This window comes from Macaca fascicularis, chromosome 1 (assembly GCF_037993035.2).
Source record: "Macaca fascicularis isolate 582-1 chromosome 1, T2T-MFA8v1.1".
Taxonomy (NCBI): Eukaryota; Metazoa; Chordata; class Mammalia; order Primates; family Cercopithecidae; genus Macaca; species Macaca fascicularis.
In genome coordinates, this window is record NC_088375.1 from 200154743 (window position 1) to 200177759 (window position 23017).

The 23017-nt window shown below is 42.4% G+C and overlaps 1 long non-coding RNA gene across 2 annotated transcripts in view; it reads left to right on the plus strand.

Moving 5' to 3' along the window:
- The window catches only part of LOC102127326 (uncharacterized), a 53432-nt gene that overhangs the window by 9233 nt on the left and 21182 nt on the right, over positions 1-23017 (plus strand). Inside the window, exon 1 of one of the 2 annotated variants that reach the window (XR_006693063.3) lies at positions 9081-9142. The exons of the other annotated variant lie outside the window; for it this stretch is intronic. This is a non-coding gene — a long non-coding RNA (uncharacterized lncRNA). Of the gene's footprint in view, positions 1-9080; positions 9143-23017 lie in introns of those variants that run through there. 2 annotated transcript variants of the gene reach the window in all.

Genomic DNA, 23017 nt, shown 5'->3' on the forward strand with positions numbered 1-23017 from the left:
TGGTGAAACCTCCTTCCACTAAAAATACACAAATTAGCAGAGCATAGTGACACATGCCTGTAATCCCAGCTACTCGGGAGGCTGAGGCAGGGGAGTCAGTCGAACCTGGGAGGCGGAGGCCAAGATCGTACCACTGCACTCTAGCCAGGGCGACAGAGTGAGACTCCATCTCAAAATAAATAAATAAATAAATAAATAAATAAATAAATGAAATAAAGAGGGTAAGCCAGGTGCCATGTCACATGTCTATAATCTCAGCACTTTGAGAGGCTGAGGTGTGAGGATCCCTTGAGCACAGGAGTTCGAGGCTGCAGTGAGCTATGATTGTGCCACTGCACTGCAGCCTGGGCAACAAAGTGAGACTCTGTGTCTAAAAAAAAAGAAAAAAAAAATGATAGATTGGGCAACTGCAGGGCTTTTGTTTAACTGAGTGAGATGTGCTGCAGGTTTTGGGCCAGAACTGAATTGTTTGAGACAGGAGAGTCTGGGCGTGGCATGGGGCAAGGGCAAGAAAGAGGATGTATTAGTTTCCTATTGTTGCTGAAACAAATGACCACAAATGTGGTGGCCTCAGGCAACAGAAATTTATTATCCGACAGTTCTGGAGGCCAGAATTCTGAAGTGGATCTTACTGGGCTAAAATCCAGGTGTCAGCAGGCTGCATCCTTTCTTTAGGCTCTAAGGGAGAACCTGTTTTCTTATCCTTTCTAGCTTCTAGAGGCCACGCACATTCCTTGGCACATGGCTCCCTTCCACCATCTTTAAGCCAGCTCAAGTGACATCACATTACTCTGACCTCCACTTCTGCCTTCCTCTTGCACTTTTTTTTTTGTCTTGAGACACTCAATCTGCTGCCCAGGCTGGTGTGCAGTGGTGCCGTCTCAGCTCACTGCAACCTCCACCCCCTGGGCTCAAGCGATCCTTTCTCCTCAGCCTCCTAAGTAGCCAGAACTACAGGCATGTGTCACCATGCCTGGCTAATTTTTATATTTTTTATAGAGACGGGGTTTCATCATGTTGCCCAGCCTAGTCTCGAACTCCTGGGTTCAAGCGATCTGCCCTCCTTGGCCTCCCAAAGTGCTGAGATTACAGTCGTGAGCCACCATACCCGGCCTTCTCTTATACTTTTACTGACTCTCTTGATAAACCAGGATAAACTCCCTGTCTTAAGGTCAGCTGATTAACAACCTTAATTCCATCTACAGCCTTAATTCCACTTTGCCATGTAACCTAACATATTCACAGGTTCTGGGATTAAGACATGGACATCTTGGGGGTGAGGGCCTCATTTTGTCTTCCACCAAGGACTACTGCTGATAGGAAGGAGACTGGGGGATACACGTGTCTGTTGAGTACTGGGGGGCTTTGCTGTGGTGTGTGCATCACCTCTGACTTCCTTACAAAACCTTCAGTGCTCAGGTGCTTTGGGGTATGCATTTTCTTGGGGGGACATATGAAGACATGTGGAATCTTGGCTCAAGGATGGGCAGGAGGCAAAATCTGAGGCTTCCCTCAACAGGGAGAACTGAAAGCTGGGTCACATATTCATTCAGTCAACCTGTATGAGCCAGGCTGGGCTCAAGGGTCATCGCCTTCAAATCATTCACAACCTATTAGAGGGGACAGGTGTACAAACAGGTAGGAGTCACTCTGGGATAGGAGGATGAGTGATGGCAGTCTACATGGTTGCAGGACAAAGGAGGCACCCACCTTAGCCTGGAGGGAGGAGAGGCTGGGCAGACTTCCCTGAGGAAGTGATGCCTCAGCTGAACTGAGAAGGATGAAGAGCAATTCACCAGGTGAAGCGAGGGCAGCACATTCTAGGCAGCCTGGACCATCAGAGAAAGGGTTTGGAGATGAAGGTGCAAGCTGACATGGTGTGTGCGTGTGTACATTGTGTGTGTGTGTGTGTGTGTGAGAGAGAGAGAGAGAGAGACTATAAGCAAAGTTCTGGCACAATAGCAGCACTCAGTGAATATTTCTAGAATAAACACTTCAGTGTTATGCTGTCTTATCTCTGTTTCTTGGCAGATCACAGCCCTGTCAAACTAAACCAAATAGGAGACACCTCCTTTTAGGGAAGCCCCTAGGGTTACTGTAACCCATCTGATAAATCTTTTTTCAGGATCTCTCGTTAGGAAAAAGAGGAAAGTTTGTTTCATATCTGATGTCCAATGTGACAATAACTCTCCACATTTGCAGAATCCTTTACACTTTGCTGGATACTTTCATTTGAAATGTCTCAACTGATCAGTGTTTTCTTTTTCCGCTGTAGAAACTGAGGCTCAGAGAATTAACTATTGTTTCTGAAGGTCACACAGCCATGTGGCAGATCCGGGCCTGGACTCCAGCATCCGTGCTTCACAACCAGGCCCTGGCACCTGCTGATTACCGAGTGTCCTGCCCCTTCCCTCTGGCTGTGGAGGCAGCTGGGGAGCAGGGCTGAGTCGCCTGGTGCAGCCCATGATGTTTCCCCCTCTTTCCCGGAAGGAGTTTCCTGAAGGTGGAAGTGAGACCTGAAGGCATAGAGAGTGTGCATTGTTCAGCTGCACCTGGTGGTGAGCTCATGTCAGCAGACAGAACAGGGAAGGCAGCACCAGACCAGGGATTGGACACCGCCTGAGCAGTTTCCTTGGCCCAGGTCCCTACCTCCATCTTTGCTTCCTCTTTCTGGGAACTGGTCCCTTCCTTGAGTCCTGAGCTGACTCTTATGAGGCCAGGGACCTGGTGAGACCAGGAAAGTCCCTCAGTTTCCCTGTCTGAATATCAGGGGGTTAGGTTAGATCAGTTTGCCTAAGTGTGATCTGCTGAACATGAGTCCTACAAGATACTCCACGAGAATCGAGTTGCATGGTCAAATAAACCAGGGAAAAGCTGTTGATTTCTTCTAGATGTTCCAGTGCACATTGGCATAGTAAAGACTCTGAGCTGTCCGGAAATGAAGGAACCCAAGCTCACCAGTTTCTCATGTGACTTATTTGACTGCAGAACCTTTCTCATCCTCCTTACAGTGTTCTGTTGATAACGTTCATCACATCACGGATGGGTTCGGTCTCTTGGTGGGTATCAACCCAGTGACCACAACCAAGAAAGATTTAGCAAGGGGATTTTATTACATGTAACAAATAAGGAGAACGCCAGGGGTAGTTTCCAAAGCAGTGTCTCCCTGAGCTGGGACTGAGTCAGGTTTTATAAGCCTAGGATAATGAGGCGTGATCTTATTGGATCTTGCAATGAGGTGATGTTGGGACACACGATCTGACTGGACCCTGCCATGTAGTATCAGCTTCTTTTTTTTTTCCTCTTTTTCTTTTTTTTTGAGACAGAGTCTTGCTCTGTCACCCAGGCTGGAGTGCAGTAGCGCCATCTCGGGTCACTGCAACCTCTGCTTCCCGGGTTCACACTGTTCTCCTGCCTCAGCCTCCTGAGTAGCTGGGACTATAGGTGCCCGCCACCACGCCCGGCTAATTTTTTTGTATTTTTAGTAGAGATGGGGTTTCACCGTGTTAGCCAGGCTGTTCTCCATCTCCTGACCTTGTGATCCGCCCACCTCAGCCTCCCAAAGTGCTGGGATTACAGGCGTTAGCCATTGCGCCCGGCCAGCATCAGCTTCTGAATTCAGTCCCCACTCCTCGGACTGAGCCCTTAGGATCCCCCTGTGGTTGCACGCTTGGTTCATCTGGGCCTGCTCTGGTTATGTGACCTGAGGGTCCCTGGCAGACTCAAAACCAACTCACAACTTTCTTACATGCAAGTTGAACCAGACCTGGCTTGGTGGCTCACACCTGTAATCCCAGCACTTTGGGAGGCCAAGGTAGGCGGATCACTTGAGGTCTGGAGTTCGAGACCAGCCTGGCCAACAGTCTCTACTAAAAGTGTAAAAATTAGGTGTGGTGGCAGGTGCCTGTAATCCCAGCTACTCTGGAGGCTGAGGCAGGAGAATCGCTTGAACCCAGGAGGTAGAGGTTGCAGTGTGCTGAGATCGTGCCACTGCACTCCAGCCTGGGGGACAGAGCAAAACGCTGTCTCAAAAAAAAAAAAAAAAAAAAAAGTTGAACAGGAATTGTCTGCTGTGGTTACAATAACACTTTGGAAAATGTTGAATAGATGATCTCTAAGGTCCCTCCTCACCTCTACTCCAAAATGTAAGGTCTTTGAGGCTAGGCACTGTTGTTGACACTTGTCCCCTGACTTTGCCTGCCCAGCACCCAAAGCCCCCTCCTTGATTTAAAGGGATCTCATGATCCTTGGAGGGAAGCAGAGCTCCATCTCTCACTATGGAGGTCACAGGGAGCAAGATATTTCCTCCTGTTTCTGGCTGCTGGGTAGGGGTATGTGATCTTGGCTCCAGACTTAGGATCCAGAGACGATGGCCTAGAGACAAAGGGACAGTGGAGGATTCAGAGAGGCCGTCCCCACAGGCAGGAATGGGCACCTACAGTAGCATTCTGCATGGATTCTAAATGAACACACAGATGGGCCTAGGAGAGAGACTGGGCTTCTTTTGTGTGGATCTAGGAGTTTGTTTCAAGGCTTCAAGTACAAATAGAGAGATTTTAGGTCAAAATATAGACAAAGTTTTGGAGTAGGCTGCCTCTAAAGGTAATCTGATTCCTGTTGGTGGAGGTTGCATGAGCAGAAGCTGGTCAGCTTTTGGTAGAGAGGCTAGATCACAATGGGGTCCAATACCTGGCTGGATGATGTATCAGTCAGCTTTTTCTGTGTAAGAACCATAAAACCTCAGCGCTATACAACAGTAAGGGCTTATGGCTCACAGGGCAGGCAGGTTTGCTGATCTTAGATGGGCTCATTCACATGTCTGGGGGTTAGCTGGTGTTGGCTGGTCTACACTGCCGTGGCTGGCATGACCAGGATGGCTTTGCTGTGCTCCACATGTCCCTCATTCTCTCTCAGGCTCACCCAGGCTTGTTCTCTTGGCTGTGGTGGAGGCACAAGAGAGCAGATACAAATATGCAAGGCCTCTAGAGGCCCAGACTCAGGACTGGTATTGTCACTTCTACTGCATTTTGTTGGTCAGAGTAGGCCACAGGCCAGGCCACATTCAAAGGTGAGGAAATAAACTCTACCTCTTCAGTGAGATAAACTGCAAAGCATTAGCACAAAACCTGTGGGCAGAGGGAGGGATGAAGAATTAGGGACATTAATGCAATGCAAAATAAGTGGCAGTTAGACCAGTGTTTTTCAACCTGTGTTCTATGCAAGCCTAAGCTGTGCACATTTTTCTCAGAGATCCCTATAAGCTGTGGGGGAAGCTGAGTGGGTTGGAAGTTTTCCTCCGGACTGCTGTAAAAGCCTTTTAACTTAGTACGAATAATGGTACACATTACTGAGTACTCACTACACATCTGGTATATTTTAGCTCCCTCTTTAATCCCTTAAGAACTCTTGAAATGGGTATTACTACTTTTGTCATTTTGTTGATGAAGATACACTGAACCTTAAAAAGGTTGAGTAACCAGCCCAGAGTCACATGGCTGGTTTGGCCTGTCTGATCTGAGCGTCCTAGCCCTCAAATACTCTGCTCTTCCACCTCCTGTCTTTCCATTCTTGGGGCTGCCAATTGGTTTGACAGGTACTGGGGAGAGACCCAGACTGCAGGGAACCAGAGGACAGGGGAGAGCACAGAGGGAAGGCAGGAGAGCACAGGAGTGGCTGATGGGCAGAGGATGGGGTGGCAGAAGGGATTGAGGTTTTACATGGGGTGAAGAGCAGGTGTGCCTGTTATAGGGGTTACATCCTGAGGCAGAGCCATCCTGAGTGTGGGGGCTCTCCCAGGTGAATCTGGGCCAAAAACTCATTTACTTCCTCATTCAACTGAGGACTATCGAGTGCCTACCATGTTCCAGGCACTGCTGTAGGTACTGGGGAATAAGACACACTAGGTTACTGCTCGTTTGAAATTTACTTCCCAATGGAGGGAGACAGACAGTAAACCTATAGGCAAATCCATAATATAACTTCAGACAGTCATAAGAACTGAAGGCCTGGTCTCCCTGAAGGGGATTCCCCGGTGGGTTCAAGGTTGGATTGATGACAGAATACACAGGCAAGGAGTCACCTTCCAATGGTCCCTGTGGGGCTGTGCTGTCTGGCCAGAGGAAGAGCACAGCCCAGAGGTAGACCGGCAGGAGGCCAAGCCTTTTTGGATTGAATTCTCAGGCCAAGGCCTTAGGTGTCCTGGGGCAGGAAGCAGGTGTGGAGTTGGATAAGGACAGAGCAAAAATAGAGCTGAGGATAGTAAGGAAAGATGAGGGAGGACTGTGAAGTCAGAAAGGTGGGGATGGGGAGTTGGGTTAAGTTTGACAGGATGGGGTCTAGTTAGAGAACAGCCTGTGGAACAGGGCCTGGGCGACCCTTAGCTTCTAGGGATCTTAGGTACCAGAGATCAGTTCCAATGCCAGCTCAGAATGCAGTTGCTTAAAGTAATGCATGGAAGATGGATTTTGAGGCAGCCTCCCACTTCAGTGGGAGAGAAAGACCTTATTGATTGGTAATGTCTGCCATGGTCATGTAAGGGAGAGGAGGAGCACAGTACAGCAGTGCACTGGGGGATTGGTGGGAGGAGCAGCCCACCTTTGGGGGGTATTTTATCACTAATATCCTCTAGAATTGCCAGTGCATGGTGAAAATAAAAAGCTGGCTGAGTTTTAGGCAGCTTTATTGTTCTTTTTAAATGTGCTAGAGACAGTGCACCCCCTTACTGCCCATACCTCGGGTTGACCACTCCCATCCCCCACTTTGGCACACCCCTGTACACATGCAGATGGTAGAGCAAAAGCAAAGCACCCCTTTCTAGCATCTGTTATAAACCTCCAGGGGCAGGACGCACCCTGCCTTTTTTCCGAAGACCTGGACTCGAAGGATAGCTTTCTGTGTTGCGTTGGTCAAATCACTTGGCTTTTAGAGCTTTTTTTTTTTTTTTTTTTCGAGACGGAGTCTGGCTCTGTCGCCCAGGCTGGAGTGCAGTGGCGCGATCTCGGCTCACTGCAAGCTCCGCCTCCCGGGTTCACGCCATTCTCCTGCCTCAGCCTCCCGAGTAGCTGGGACTACAGGCGCCCACAACCGCGCCCGGCTAATTTTTTGTATTTTTAGTAGAGACGGGGTTTCACCGTGGTCTCGATCTCCTGACCTTGTGATCCGCCCGCCTCGGCCTCCCAAAGTGCTGGGATTACAGGCGTGAGCCACCGCGCCCGGCCAAGAGCTTTTTTTCATCTGTGCAGTGAAACACTTGGTGTGGCCTCATTCTAGCACTCTGGTATACATGGAACACTCTGGCCCTGAGCTGGTGGACACCAGGGGTTTTGTTTGTACAAGAGCCCTTGGGCCTAGTTGGAGAAATGATTGAAAGGTGTTTGAGAGTTGATTATTTGCTTCCTGGACAGTACTATTAAGACCCTCCCCCAAATAGAGGGAAAATAAATACTGCCTCAGCCTTTTGAAGGGGAAGGTCATGGATAGGAATGGAAGACAGAGGTGAAGTGGAGTTAAAGGACATGGACTCTCTCTGGGCAGGGTCGGAATTGGCAAGGATAGCAAGACGTAATCCCTTGGTGGTGTTCAGAGCTGTGAGGTTGGCTACAGGAGCCATGACCTTTGGAGAGAGGTCATTCTTTTCCTTTGAGCTAAAGAGGGATCAATGGGGCCAGAGTCTCTGTGTGTACAGGGTATGGAGATGGTGCGGCCTGGGGGAGCAAGGGTTACATCTACAAATTGGGGTGATGCTCCCTGCTTTACCAACAGTGGCAGGGCTGTCAGTGTCCTACCTATACTCTCTCGGTACTGACCATCCTTGCACAGCTGTCAACTTGCATTTCTCTGCCTGAGGACATTCTCTGGATACAGGAGCATACTCAGCTTAATCATGGAGCAGTCTGGAAGCTTAGAGAGTTTAGATGCGGGGGACAGCTCTCAACCAATGATGTGTAGGAGTGGTGGATAAATATTCCAGCTTCCTGCACGGAAAGCTGGGGAGGGAGCCCCCAGTCCATGGGCCGCAGCTGAACCCCCTGTCACAACAGGGGAACAATGGCTTGGATGGTATCTCTGGGGGACAATTTTATTCTGTGCTGTCTCCACGATGTCCCTAATGGGACTGAGCCCCAGTTGTCCACAGCAGTCCCTGTTCACCCTATATTGGCTTCCTCCTTTCTTTATCTCTTTTATGGTAGCTTTCTGGGATCAACCCCCAAATAAACCATTTTGCACTCAAATCCTTACCTCCTGCTTTGGGTGAAGGAGGGGGGATCCCAAACTAAGACATTAACCTAACTGGTCTGTTGTGAGCTTTCTGATAAGAGACACAGCTCTGGCAGGTTGATGATGGTTTCTGCAGCTGCTCTCTAGGAAACTAATACAATAACCTGGTAAGTGCTTTGTAAACTAAAGACTCCTACAAATATAAAGGGCTCTGGGACTGGTCAGGGCATGGTGAAAAGCACATGAACTCTGTGGTCAGACAGATAAAAATTAATATCCCAATGGGATACCAATTGCTGCGTGACTTTGAACAAGTCACTCAGCCTCTTTAAACCTCTATTTCCTTATCTGAAGAAGGCCATGGGCATCAATCCATACTTCTCATGGTCTCTACAAGCACTGAAAAGCATATTGCTGGCAAAGGGACTGGCATAGAGACTGGCCGAGGAGCAGGCACCCGGTAGAGCATTCCAGCTCTTGAAGGCTAGCCTGCTGTGCTTCTGAGGTCAGTGATTATATCTGTGGCCTAGCAGTCTCTTCTCTTTCTCTGAAAGGCTTGTGGTTGGGTGCTTTATTCCTGGCGTGGCAGGCGCTTTCTGTCCCCCCGACCTGACTCCGAACCTGGCAGGCTGGCCAGAATGACCTCCAGGGCCAGCCTGGTCCTGGCCCTGCCTCTGCAGCCCCACCTGGCAGCCAGGCCTGTCCATGCTTATCAGTGTCTGTGTTTGCTCAGCGTGGGTACACTCCTCCTCCTCCCCTTTGGAAAACAAGAAAACATGTTTTGCCAGTGACGGGGTGGAGTGGGGTGGCCTCTCTGGCTCCAGGCTGGGCCCCCAGCGAGGCTGCCAGTGGGCGGGCAGCCTGTTGTTGTTGGAGTGGAGAGCTGGCCGGCCAGCCGCCTGTTTCCTCCAGCTGTCCAAGCACGGTGAGCTGGGGAGGAAGCCCCCAGTCCGTGGGCCCCAGTTGAACCCCCTGTCACAACAAGGGAACAATGGCTTGGACGGGCTGGTGGGTGGGTGGGTGGAAAGGCAGCCCCCTCTGATCCCTGCTTCCACCAGTGACAGAGACAGGTTGATGGGGTGGGGAGATTTGCTGTCCTCTTACTTCCCCCACCCTCTGTCTTGTTTTCCACCTTGTTGGGCACACCGTCTCCCACCTCAGGGCCAAGGAAAACAGCAGCCTCAGGAAACATCTCTGGGCTGCTGCTGGGGTTCCACAGCTTTTGGAGGCAGCAGGGCTGGGGGAAGGGGCCAGAGTGGGACTGCCACGGCACAGGCTGCATTCTGCATGGGACTGTCGCTAATGAGTCGTGATCTGTTTCCCCTGGGACACCTTGAGGATTTTGTGTCTCTGCATCTTTGTGTCTTCAGGCCCGGTGTATGACCTGGCACAGGGCACATGGCAGAAACAATTTCTTGACCCAATCAATGAAAGATTGAACATATGAATACATTTAATTTCTAGCTCTGCTACCTGGTGGCTGTGTGACTTCCAGCAGGTTACATAACTTCTCTGGGCCCTATTTTCCTCATCTGTAGAATATGTACCTTATAGAATTATTGTGAAAATTAAATGTGCTTCTAGCATCTCAACTTTCTTATGGGGAGTGTACAACACAATAAACCCAATAGATTTTACCTATCATCAGACTGTTGCTGTTGGTGGTGGTATTGTCAGTGTGTGATTGAGAGGAGGTTGTTACAATATTTCCAGTAAGAGGTCTGTACTTACTTTTGTTTCCATGGGTACAGGAAAGAGAGCTGAGCAGATGCCACTTCTACTGGGGCTGAGAGTGCATCTCTCTACTAATCCACAGGCTTCTCTGTATGGTATGCTGGCCCCTGGGAGCCTGGTCAGCTCTAGTAGTCTTTGGGAATTGGGAAAGTAATTCTGGGTCTACCAAGAGACTCATGTGTGTCAGAGGCTGTGCTGGGTCCTTACACATCCATTACCTAGTTTAATCTTCACAACAACTCTGTGAAGAGGACATTATTATCCCAATCTTATAAATAGTGACACTGAGGCTCAGAGACATGATATCACATGGCCAAGGCCATGTGACTGGTAATTTGTAGAGCAGAGATTTCAGTCTGGGTCTTTGAAACACCAAGCCATGTTCATTTGATTGTGCCTCCCTGCCTAGCGATAAAGATGTGCTACTTAACATCCTGGACTGTTGGTGGAGATTTGGCTCATCAATGATTGTAGACTCAGGTTGTAACAGGAAGTAAAAATGTAGGTTCAAGTATAGGGCCAGGAATGGAAACTGAAGAGTGAGAGGCTGAGCTCAGTATGAACTACGGCTTTTGAGGAGTTGTGTTCAAAGTAGGAAGGATAAGGATAGAGCAGTATTGTATATGGTTATACATATATCTGGGTATAATGGGTTAGTTAGACTAATACTGTAACAACAACAAAAACAAAAACCCAGCTCTCTATTGCTTAACACAATAAAGGTTTGGTTTTTGCTTATTTCAGAGTCCAGTGCAATGGGGACAGCTCTGCTCCAGGCAGTCATTCAGGGACTCAGGCCCCTGTCATGCTGTGGTTCCATTGTCTTCTAGGGTCTGAGTCCTCCATTGGATCCTCTTTATCCTCCAGCAAACAGAGCATAGAGAAGGCACCGCAGCCTTAACTACCTTATTAAGAGGTAACACACATCATTTTTACTCTAATTCTATTGGTGAGAACTAGTTGTGTAGTTCTCCTAGATTCAAGGAGTCTAGAAATGAGGTCCAGCAGCATTATCAGGAAGAAGAGGGCAACATGACATAAGTGAATCCTAGCAGGCTCTACCACAATAATAATCATTTAAAAATACAGCTAACAATTATTGAACTCTTATGTGTATGATACTATGCTCTGTAGAGGTTATTTCATTTAATTCCCATTTAATACTTGCAACAACCCTGTGAAGAAGGTAGGTACTTACGGAGATGATTCCTCCACTTTATAGATCAGGAAACTGGTAACTATTCATCTGCTTTCTCTCACTAAAGTTTTGTTTTTGTAGAATTTCATATAAATGTAATTACATGGTATCTTTTGTGTTTGGCTTGTTTCATTGAGCATGCTCTTGAGATTCACCCATGTTATTGGTGTGATCAGTTTTTTTCATTTTAGGTTGTCTACAGGGTTTTGTGGTGGCATTTTATTGTGGTTTTAACTTGCATTTCCTTAACAACTAGTATTGAGCATCATTTCATGTCTTTTAGTTAATACTTTTTATGGAGTTCCATTTATCATTATTTTCTTTTATGGTTTGTGCTTGTTGTGTTGTTAAGAATTCAATGTCACAAATCTTTACCTAAATCAAGAATTTCTCTGGAAGTTTTATATTATTAGCTCTTTCGTTTAGGCTTTTAAATCTATTTTAAGTTAATTTTTATGCATGGTGTGAAGTATAGGCTGACATTAATTTTTTTCTCCATATCCAATTGTTCCAGCACCATTTAATGAAAAAAAAAAATCCTGACCTCACTGATTTACTTTGGAATATTTGTCAAAAATCAACTGACTATATATGTATATGTCTATTTTTGGATTCTATTCTGTTTTATTTCTCTATATGTTTATCCTTATGTTGATACCACACCCTTTTGATCATAGTAGTTTTACAGTAAATCTTGAAAATAGGTAAGGTATATACACCAATCTTGTTCTTTTTCTAGGCCAGTTTTTATCCAAAAGCGTGCTAAGATTTTCATTGAGGTTGTATTTAATTTGTAAATCAATTTCAGAGGAACCAGCATCTTAAAACATGGAGTCTTGTTATCCATGAACATGGTATCTATCTTATTTATTTAGATCTTTAATTTTCTTCACCATTTGTCATAGTTTTCCGAGTAAAGGTCTTGTACATATTGTTAAATTGATGCCTAGTTTTTTAAAAAATGATTTCAATGCTATTGCAAATAGTGTTTTTAAAAATTCTGATTCCAATGATCCTTTGTGGTATATAAAAATATAGTTAATTTTTGTATATTGGCCTTATAAATTGAGATCCTGCTAAATTCACTTATTATTTCTAGTATCTTCTTGTATATTCCTTAGGATTTTCTAAATAATGATGTCATCTGAGAATAAAAATAATTTGACTTTTTCCTTTACAAGATATATCACTTTATTTCCTTTTCCTTGTCTCACTGCACTGGACAGTAAAATATTAAACAGAAGTGGTGTGGTCAGACATCCTTGCCTAATTTACCACTAAGTATGATGTTAGTTGTAGGTTTTTTATAGACACTCTTTACCAGATAGAGGAAGTCTATTCTTAGAAAACTGAGTTTATAATCATCAAGTGTTGAATTCTGTCAAATGCTTTTCTTGCATCCTTTGAGATGATCATGTGTTTCAGATATTATAATGTTACACCAATCCTGCATTCCAAGAATCAGCCCACTTATTCATACTGTATTATCTTTTCTATATATCACTACACTTTTATAAGAATATTATGTGTCTGTGTTCACAAAGGGTATTAATCTGTAATTTCTTTTTTTTTTGGTGTATTGGGGGTGCGGTGATGGAATCTCGCTGTGTCACCCAGGCTGGAGTGCAGTGGTATGATCTTGGCTCACTGGAACTTCCGCCTCCTGGGTTTAAGCAGTTCTCTGCAGCAGCCTCCCAAGTAGCTGGGATTGCAGGCGTGTGCCACCATGTCTGGCTGTAGTCTGTAATTTCTTTCTTTTTTGTGAGTATCTGTTATTTTACTCAGGCAGATGCTTGCTTGCAAATTAAGTTGGGATACGTTCCTTCTTTTTCTGTTTTCTAGAAGAGTTTGTGTAGAAGTGTTAATGCTTTTTCTTTATGATTGATAGCATTCATCAGTGATGTCGTGTAGGCCTGGAGTTCTCTTTGTGGGAAGGTTTTAAACTATGAACTTTATTTAAGACTGTCCAGGTTATCTATGTCTTCTTGAGCGAGCTTTGATTGTTTGTATTTTCAAATAATGTGCCCATTTTATCTACATTGTTGAATTTGTTGGCATGAAGTTATTCATGATATATCATTATTCCTTTAATACCTATGGGATCTGTACTCTTTTATACTTGATATTGGTAATTTGTGTCTTTTTCTGTTTGTCTTGATCAATCTGGCTGGTGGATTATCCACTTTATTTATCTTTATATTTATTTTTAAAAAGTCAGCTTGGTTTGATTTTCTCTATTGTTCATAAGGACTTCTGTTCTTTTTTTGTTTTTTTTTTTTGAGACAGGGTCTTTCTTTGTCACCCGGGCTGGAGTGCAATAGTATGATCACAGCTTAATGTAGCCTTGACCTCCCTGACTCAAGAGATCCTCCTACCTCAGCCTCTTGATTAGCTGGGACTACAGGCACACACCATCATGCCCACCTAATTTTTAAATTTTTCATAGATACAGAGTCTTACTATGTTGCCTAGGCTGGTTTCAAACTCCTGGACTCAGGCAATCCACTTGCCTTGGTCTCCCAAATTGCGGGGGTTACAGGCATAAGCCATCTGTTCTTATCTTTATTATTTTTTTCTCTTATTTTGGGATCAGTTTTTTTTTTTGCTTCTAAAAGTAGAAACTTAGATTATTGATTTTGGTATTTTCTTTTTTTCTAATATAAGCATTTAAAGCTACAAATTTTCCTCTAAACACTGCTTGAGCTGCATTCTACAAATTTTGTGTGTGTTTTCATTTTCATTTAGTTTAAAATATTTCCTAATTTTTCTTGTAACTTCTTTGACCCTTGATTTATTTCTTTGTGTTATGTTCCAAATGTTTTGTTTTTCCCAGGTACCTTTCTTAGTTTTAAATTCAATTTAATTGTGGTCAAAGAACATAATTTGCATGATCCAAATCTTTATAATTTGTTGAGACTGGTTTTATGGTCTAATATTTGGTCTATCTTGGTGATGTTTCATGTGAATTAAAAAAAATGTATACCCTGTGCTTAATAAGTGGAGAATTGTAAAAATGTCAGTTGGGTTGAGTTGCTTCATAGTATTCTTTGAGGCTTTTAAATCTTCACTATTTTTTTTTTTTTTTGGTCTACTTGTATCAATCACTGAAAAGCGAGGGCTAAAATCTCCAGCTATAATTGTAGATCTGTTTCTCCTTTCAATTTTATGAGTTTTTGCTTCATGTATTTTTGAGACTCTGTAACTAGGTGCATACTGATTTAGGATTGCTACATCTTCTTGAACTTATCCCTTTATATTATGAGATGCCCCGCTTATCCCTAGTCATATGCCTTGTTCTAAAGTCTAGCTGGTCCGGTATTAATATAGCCACTAATATAGTTATCTATTAGTATTTGTGTGGTATATTTTTCTCCATTCTTTTTATTTTTAATTTATTTATGTCTTTATGTTTGAAGTGAGTATCTTGTAGACAGCATATAGTGGGCTCTTGCTTTCTTATCCAATTTTGTAATTTCTTTCTTTTAATTGGAATGCTTAGATCATTTGCATTTAATGTAAGCACTGATATAGTTGGATTTAAATCTATCATCTTGTTATTTTTTTTCTCTTTGTCCTATATGTCCTTTATTTTTTCCTTTTTTTGGCCTCCTTTTGAATTAATTATTTTGTATGATTACATTTTTAAATTAAACTTTTATTTTGAGATAACTGTGGATTCACATGCAACTGTAAGAAATAATACAGAGAGATTTCATGAATCCTTATCTAATTTCTCCCAGTGGTAACATCTTGCAAAACTATGGCATAATATTGCAACCAAGTTATTGACTTTGATATAGTCAAGATATAGAATATTTCTACTACCACAAGCACCCTCATGTTGCCGTTTTATAGCCATACCTGCCTACCTTCTACTTATACCTTCTCCATAACCCCTGGTAACTACTACTTTTTTTCCATTTCTATAATTTTCTTAATTTGAAGATGTTATATGAATGACATTATGTAGTATTTAATCTTTTGGGAGTGGCTTACTTCACTCAGCATAATTCTCTGGAAATTTATCGAGGTTGTTGTATGTATCAATGGTTTGTTCCTTTTCTATTACTGAGTAGTATTCCACAGTATGGATATACTGTTGTTTGTTTAACCATTCCCTCATTAAAGTTGTTTCCAATTGTTGGCTATTATGAGTAAAGCTGTTACAAACTTTTGTCTACAGATTTTTTTTTTGGTAAACAAAAGTTTTCATTTCTCTGGGATAAATGTCAGGAGTGTAATTTCTGGGTCATGTAATAGTTGTGTATTTACTTTTTAAAGAAACTGACAAACTATTTTCTAGAAACATTGTACCATTTTACATTCCAACCAGCAGTGTATGAGGAATCCAGTTTCTCTGCATCATTCCCAGCATTTAGTGTTGACACTATTTTTTATTTTAGCCACTCTCATAGGTGTATAGTGATATTTCATTGTGATTTTATTTACATTTACATTTATATTTATTTATTTATTTATTTACTTAGAGATGGAGACTTGCTAGGTTGCCCAGGCTAGAGGACAGTGGCACAATCTCAGCTCACTGCAACCTCCACCTCCTGGGTGTAAGTGATTCTCCTGCCTCAGCCTCCCGAGTAACTGGGGTTATAAGCACACGCCACCACGTCCAGCTAATTTATTTTTGTATTTTTAGTAGAGATGGGGTTTCACCATATTGGCCAGGCTGGTCTTGAACTCCTGACTTCAGGTGATCCACCCGCCTCAGCCTCCCAAAGTGTTGGGCTTACAGGTGTGATCCACTGTGCCCGGCCTCATTGTGATTTTACTTTGCGTTTTCCTGATGGCTTATGATGTTGGGTACATTCTCAAGTTCTTATTTGCCATCTGTATATCTTCTTCAGTAAAATGTCTCTTCACATCTTTTGCCCACGTTTTAATTGGATTGTTTGGGTTTTTTTTTTTTTTTACTGTTGAGTTTTTTTCTTTTTTGAGACAGGATCTCTGTTGCCTAGGCTGGAGTGCAGTAGGGTGATCATGGCTCACTGCAGCCTCGAAGTCCTGGGCTTGAGTGATCCTCCCACCTCAGCCTCCCAAGTGCAGTGATTACAGGCATGAACCACTGCACCTGGCCTACTGTTGAGTTTTGAGGGTTCTTTATATATTCTAGATACTTATCCTTTGTTGGATATATGGTTTGCAAATATTTTGTTCTCTCCGCAGCTTGTCTTTTTATCCTCTTAACAGGGTCTTTCACAAAGCACACGTTTTTTAATTTTGATGAAGTCTGATTCATCAGTTTTTCCCTTTGCAGATCATGCTTTTGGTGTCAAGCCTAAGAATGTTTTTTGCCTAGCCCTTGATTTCATTTCTAAAATTTTATGATTTTACATTTAAGTCCATGATCCATGTGTATAAGGTGTGAGACTTAGGTTGAAGTGCATTATTACTGTTATTATTATTTGCCTATGAATGCTCAATTGCTACAGCACTGCTTGTTGAAAAGACTATCTTTCCTCATTGAATTGCTTTTCTCAAAAATTAGTTGGGAATATTTGTGTGTGTCTATTTCTGAAGTGTCTATTCTGCTCCACTGATGTGTCTGTCCCTGCATGGCACCATGTGGCTCGGATTATATAGCTATGTGATAAGTCTTGAAATTGGGTTGACTGGTTTCTCCCACTATATTCTTTTTCCCCCAATGTTTTTATTAGCTATTCTAGTTCCTTTGCCTTTCCATATAATTTTAGGATGACCTTGTCTCTATGTATAGAAAGACTTGCTGGGGTTTTGAAAGGAATTGCATTAATTCTGTAATTTGGGGAAAATTATCATCTTTACTCTGTTGAATCTTCCAATCCATGAGTATAGCATATCTCTCCACTTATTTAGCTCTTTTTAAAATTTTTTCATAAGCATTGTGTATTTTCTTTTTCTTTTTCTTTTTTTTTTTTTGAGATGGAGTCCCGCTGTGTCACCCAGGCTGGAGTGCAGTGGTGTGATCTTGGCTCACTGCAACCTCTGCCTCCCGGGTTCAAGTGATTCTCCTGTCTCAGCTTCTCAAGTAGCTGGGATTACAGGCATGCGCCACGATGCCCGGCTAATTTTTGTATTTTTAGTAGAGACAGTTTTACCATTTTGGACAGGCTGGTCTCGAACTCCTGACCTCAGTTCACCTGCCTGTATTGGTCTCCCAAAGTGCTGGGATTATAGGCACGAGCCACTGCACCTGGCAGCATTGTGTAGTTTTAAGGAAACAAGTCCTGCACCTGTTTTGTTAGATTTACACCTCAATTTTTTTGGGTGATTGTAAGTGGTATTGTATTTTTAACTTTAATGTTAAGTTCAGTGCTATTGTATAGAAATAGAGATGGTTGTCTACATATACAATTATGTCATCTGCAAATAGGGACATTTTATTTTTTCCTTTCAAATATGTATATCTTTTATTTCCTGGCTCCCTATTTGGCTTTCTCTACATCACACTGGCAGGGGTGTTGGAAGCACCTTGTTATAGCCTAATGAAGGTGAACGTCTAGGCTCCTCACTCAATATTTGCTGGTATAGATAGGAGTGTGGCTACACTGTACAACGTTATGTACAAATGTACACATATACAACATTGTGAGTTATACGGTTTTTTCTTGGTGTTTTCCTGGAGTAGACTGGTTATTGTCTAAAGGTTTTCTTTCTTTCTGTGCTGCCATTTTCTTGTCCTTTGGCTAAAGAGAGTAGGCTTTTGTTGGAGCTTTTTTTTTGGTCTGTGCCTGTTGGCATTTAAAGGTTGCCAGCTTCTTCACCTCCAAATTTGGGATTTTTGAGGCCAAAAGAAAATCCAGTGAACTCTGTCATCTCATGTCATTCCTCTGGTCCTAAGGTCCCTAGGTCATCTTTATGGAAGTGGAAGCTACATGGTTATGTTTTAGTTCTACTACTAGCTTATGAGTTATACCTCTTTTAAAAAATATTTTTAATGTGATTTCCATAGGGCTTACAATATTAATCTTTAACTTATTATCACATTCTACCTTCAAGCAATATTATACTGCTTCCCATACAAGAACCATATAATAGTATATTTCTATTTTTTTTCTTCTCCTGGCCTATGAGCTATTACTATCATGTTTTATTCCTACATATGCTATAAACATCATAATATAACATTATTTTTTGCTTCAAACAGTCAATTATCTTTTTTATTTTTATTGTTTTTTTGAGACAAGGTCTCACTCTGTCACCCAGACTGGAGTGCAATGGTGCGTATATGGCTTTCTGCAGCCACAAAGGCCTGGGCTTGCGCGATCTTACTGCCTCAGCCTCCTGAGTAGCTGCGACTACAGGTGTATGCCACCACGCTGGACTAATTTTTTTTGTGTGTACAGATGCAGTCTTCCTATGTTGCCAATGCTAGTCTGGAACTCAGGAATCCTCTTGCCTTGTCCTCCCAAAGTGCTGGGATTACAGGCATGAGCCACAGTGCCCAGCCACAGTTATCTTTTAATGAGATTTTAAAAAGTGTCTTTTATGTTTACCTACATATTTACAATATTTTCTCCTTCATTCATTTATGTAGATCCAAATTTCCATCTGTATTATTTTGCTTCTTCCTGAAGAACTTCATTTAACATGTCTTGTAGTACATATCTGCTGGCATGAATTCCCTTAGTTTTTTTCTTGTTTGAAAATGTCTTTGTTTAGCTTTCATTTAAAAAAATAACAGCTTTGATGAGATATAATTCACATAACATACAATTCACTAATTTAAAGTATGCAAATTCAGTGGTCCGTAGTATAGTCACAGAGCCGTGTAACCCATCAGCATGATTTTAAAACATTTTTTTAATACTAGAAAGAAACTTTGTACCCATTAGCAGTCACTTCCCATTGCTCCTCAAGCTCCCAGCACTAGGCAATCACTAACCTACTTTCTGTCTCTATAGATTTGTCTATCTGGACATTTAATATAAATAAAATCACACAATCTGTTGTCCTTGTGACTGGCTTCCTTCATTTAGCATAATGTTTTTATACATGTTGTAGCATATATCACTCACCTTTATTTTTAGAATATATTTTCTCTGGGTTTAGCGTTCTAGCCTGATAGTTGTTTGTTTTTCTTTTTATTTTTAGCTTTAAAAATGTTGCTCTTGATTTTGGCTTGCTTAGTTTCTGATGAGAAGTTTTCTTTCATTCTTATTTTTGTTCCTCTGTGTGTCATATTTTTTCTTTGGATGCTTTTAAGATTTCTGATTTTCAAGTTTTGATTATGATGTGTCGTGGTGTGGTTTTCTTTATATTTATTTTGCTTGGTCTCCATTGAGCTTCTTAGTTGAGATTCTGTGAGTTTATTATTTTCATCAAATTTGAATTTTTTGGTCATTTTTTTTCTTTAAATGCTGTTCCTAATCCCTCTTTTCTCTTCACTTCTCAGACTTTCTCTTTGTTAGACTACTTGATACTGTCTCATAGGTCACTGATGCTCTGCTCAATCTTTTTGAATGACTTTCTTTCTACACTTCATTTCTAGTAGTTTCTGCTGGTGTGTCTTCATGTTTACTGTAGTGTCTATTCTAATGTAAATCTCATCCAATGTACTTTTTTTCTTCTGATATTGCATTTTATTCTCTCTACAAATCCCATTTTGGTCTTTAAAATTTATTTTCCTTTTTTTCTTCAGCATGTTCATGTTTTCGTTTATATCATTGAGAATATATTTTTATATTTATAAAGTGACTCTTTTAATTCATTTTCTGCTAATTCCATCATTTCTGTTATTTAGGGGCCTGTTTCTATTTATTAAATAGTTTCTTGGTTTTGGGTCACTTTTTCCTGCTTCTTTGCATGCCTGGTAATTTTTTATTGAGTGTTGGACATTGTAAGTTATAATTTTTGGATGCTGGGTTTTGTTGTATTCCTTTATAAAATATTGGAATTGCTCTGCCATGCAGTTGAGCCACTTGGGATATTAGATCTTCTTGAGGTTTGCTTTTTAGTTTTGTTAGGGTGAGTCAAGAGGATCATTTCGTGTGGGGCTAATTTAGCCTGCTCCTATGTGATGCTAATGTCAGGACTTTATCCAATGCCCCGTGTATTCTGTGGTTTTTCCACTCTGGAAGATGCAAACATGAACTATTAGCCTTGTGGAGCTCCAGGATTTGTTCAGCTTATAGTTTTTTATTGATGATTGCCTTAGGAGTTTCACCTTATACATGTAGTGATTGCTACTTAGGAAAACACTCAAGGGTACCCTTCTGAAGATCTCTGGAACTCTCTTTCTCTGTGCAGCTCCATCTTCTGTGGTATTCTGTCCTAGAAAGTCTGGACATTTTTGCCTCCCTGAATTCTGAGCTCTTTCTCTTCAATTCAGCAAGACTGTGGGTCTCTGTTTGGGTTTCTCTCCCTGCTCTGCAGCCTGGAAACTGTTTTCACAAGTAACTGGGGCAATGGTACGGCTCACTTTATTTCCCTTTTCTCAGAGTTCTTCACTGCCTATTGTTCAATGTCCAAAAGGAGTTGCTTCATATATTTTGCCTGGTTTTCTAGTTGTTTATGGTTGGAAGAAAGTTTGCATATAAGTGTCATTTGTGAGTAGAAGCAGAATTCTCCATTAGCTTTTAAATTCAATAACTTCTAAAATTATTTCTGTGTTTGATTTAGATTTTTTTCTCCATGGACTTAGAAAAACACCTTTTTTTCCTCACTTTTGGTGCCTTTTTGTTTTTTTCTCAATAATATAAAGCATACTTATTCATATTACATGAATATTTTCATAATAATATTATATAACACATCACCCCAAAACTCACTGGCCTAAAACAAAAATCACATATTTTTATGAGTCTGTTGACTGGCTGGAACTAGGCTGGGCTCAGCTGGGGGCCTCTGCCTAAAACTGGGGCAGCCGATGTGGCTCCACTTTTTACTGTAGATCTGTGGTCAGTTGGGGCAGTTCTGCTTCTAGTGTTCATTCAGGGCCCTGGCTGAAAGGCAGCAGCCACCCCGAGGAAGTTCTTGTGTTGATCGCAGAGGCACAAAAGAACAAGCAGAAGCATTCAGGCTTCTTAAAGCTGAGTCCGGGAATCATCCATGGCTACTTCCTCCTCAAGTCATTTGCCAAAACAAGGCACCTAGCCAAGCTCTAAGCTGAAAGGTGTAAAAGTATACTCTGCCTACAGTGGGGCCAGGGCAAGGGTGTGGATGCAGGGAAGGATAAAGTATTGAAGCCAGTAATTCAAACTATTACATAAATTTTATATTTATTTATTTATTTAGAGACAGAGTCTCTTTCTCTTGCCCAGGCTAGAGTACAATGGCACAATCTTGGCTCACTGCAACCTCTGCCTCTCATGTTCAAGCGATTCTCGTGTTTCAGCCTCCCAAGTAGCTGGGAGTACAGGTGTGCACCACCACGCCTGCTAATTTTTGTATTTTTAGTAGAGACGGGGTTTCACCATATTGGCCAGGCTGGTCTCAAACTCCTGACCTTAAATGATCTGACCACCTCAGCCTCCCAAAGTGCTGGGATTACAGGTGTGAGCCACTGCACCTGGTTTATTACATGAATTTAAAATCCTGACCAATGGTTCAATGATTTGAAGTGTTTGGAAGTGAAATTCTTCTGTATATTGTTTTTGCATACTCCCATTCATGGTGCATTATTTTCTGGTGTATCTTGTCATTTTGGATTGGTGTTCAGACATGGTAGGGCTTTTAGAAATGGAACTTCCATGTGGCCTGGCTTGAGGAAACATCTCTCAAGAATAATTTTCTGTCAGTTTCTTCTAGGTACCCTAAGGTTCACATTAGACAAGGACTCTTTATTATGTTAATTTCTCAGATTGGAGGTATGTGAACTTTGCAAGGAGTAGAAAATTGAACCCTAGACTGGGAGCAGTGGCTCACGCCTGTAATCCCAGCACTTTGGGAGGCTGAGGTGGGTAGATCACCTGAGGTCAGGAGTTTAACACCAGCCTGGACAACATAGTGAAATCTCGTCTCTACAAAAATACAAAAATTAGCTGGGCATGATGGCGGGTGCCTGTAATCCCAGCTATTTGGGAGACTGAGGTAGGAGAATAGCTTGAACCCAGGAGGAAGAGGTTGCAGTGAGCTGAGATCACACCATTGCACTCCAGCCTGGGCGACAGAGCAAGACTCTGTCTCAAAAAAAAAAAAAAAAAAAAAAGAAAATTGAACTCTATATCATGTAGAGCAGTGGTTACCAAATCTCTGGTGAGGCATTTTTCCTCTTACTAGAACCAGGGCTGAGAGAGACAGATTGTGTACTGGCTTTATGCAGGAGACTCAGTTTAACCTCCTCAAGTGGGCCCAAAGCCTTGTGCCTTATTCCTACATCATCATTGGAAGCCAACCCCTTGTTACCAAAAGCAGGACAACAAAAAGCATTGGTAGGCCAGGCACGGTGGTTCACGCCTGTAATCCCAGCACTCTGGGAGGCTGAGGTGGGTAGATCACTTGAGGCCAGGAATTTGAGACCAGCCTGGCCCACGTGGTGAAACCCCATCTCTACTAAAAATACAAAAAATTAGCCGAGTGTGGTGCATACCTGTAATCCTAGCTACTTGGGAGGCTGAGGCACGAGAATTGCTTGAACTTGGGAGGTGGAGGTTGCAGTGAGCCAAGATTGCACCACTGCACACCAGCCTGGGCGACAGAGTGAGACTCTGTCTCAAACAAAAACAAATACAACAACAACAACAACAACAAAAGCATTGGTACCCACATACTCATTTTAGTTTTAATTTCCTCTTTAGTTTTGTTGTCTTTATTTTTAGCTCAGTGCTACACTTGAAAAGTTGCTTGTAAAAATTTACCCAACATTTCTTTGTTTTTTTCTTCAGCTTTTATTTTAAGTTCAGTGGTACCTGCACAGTGTGTGGTTTGCTACAT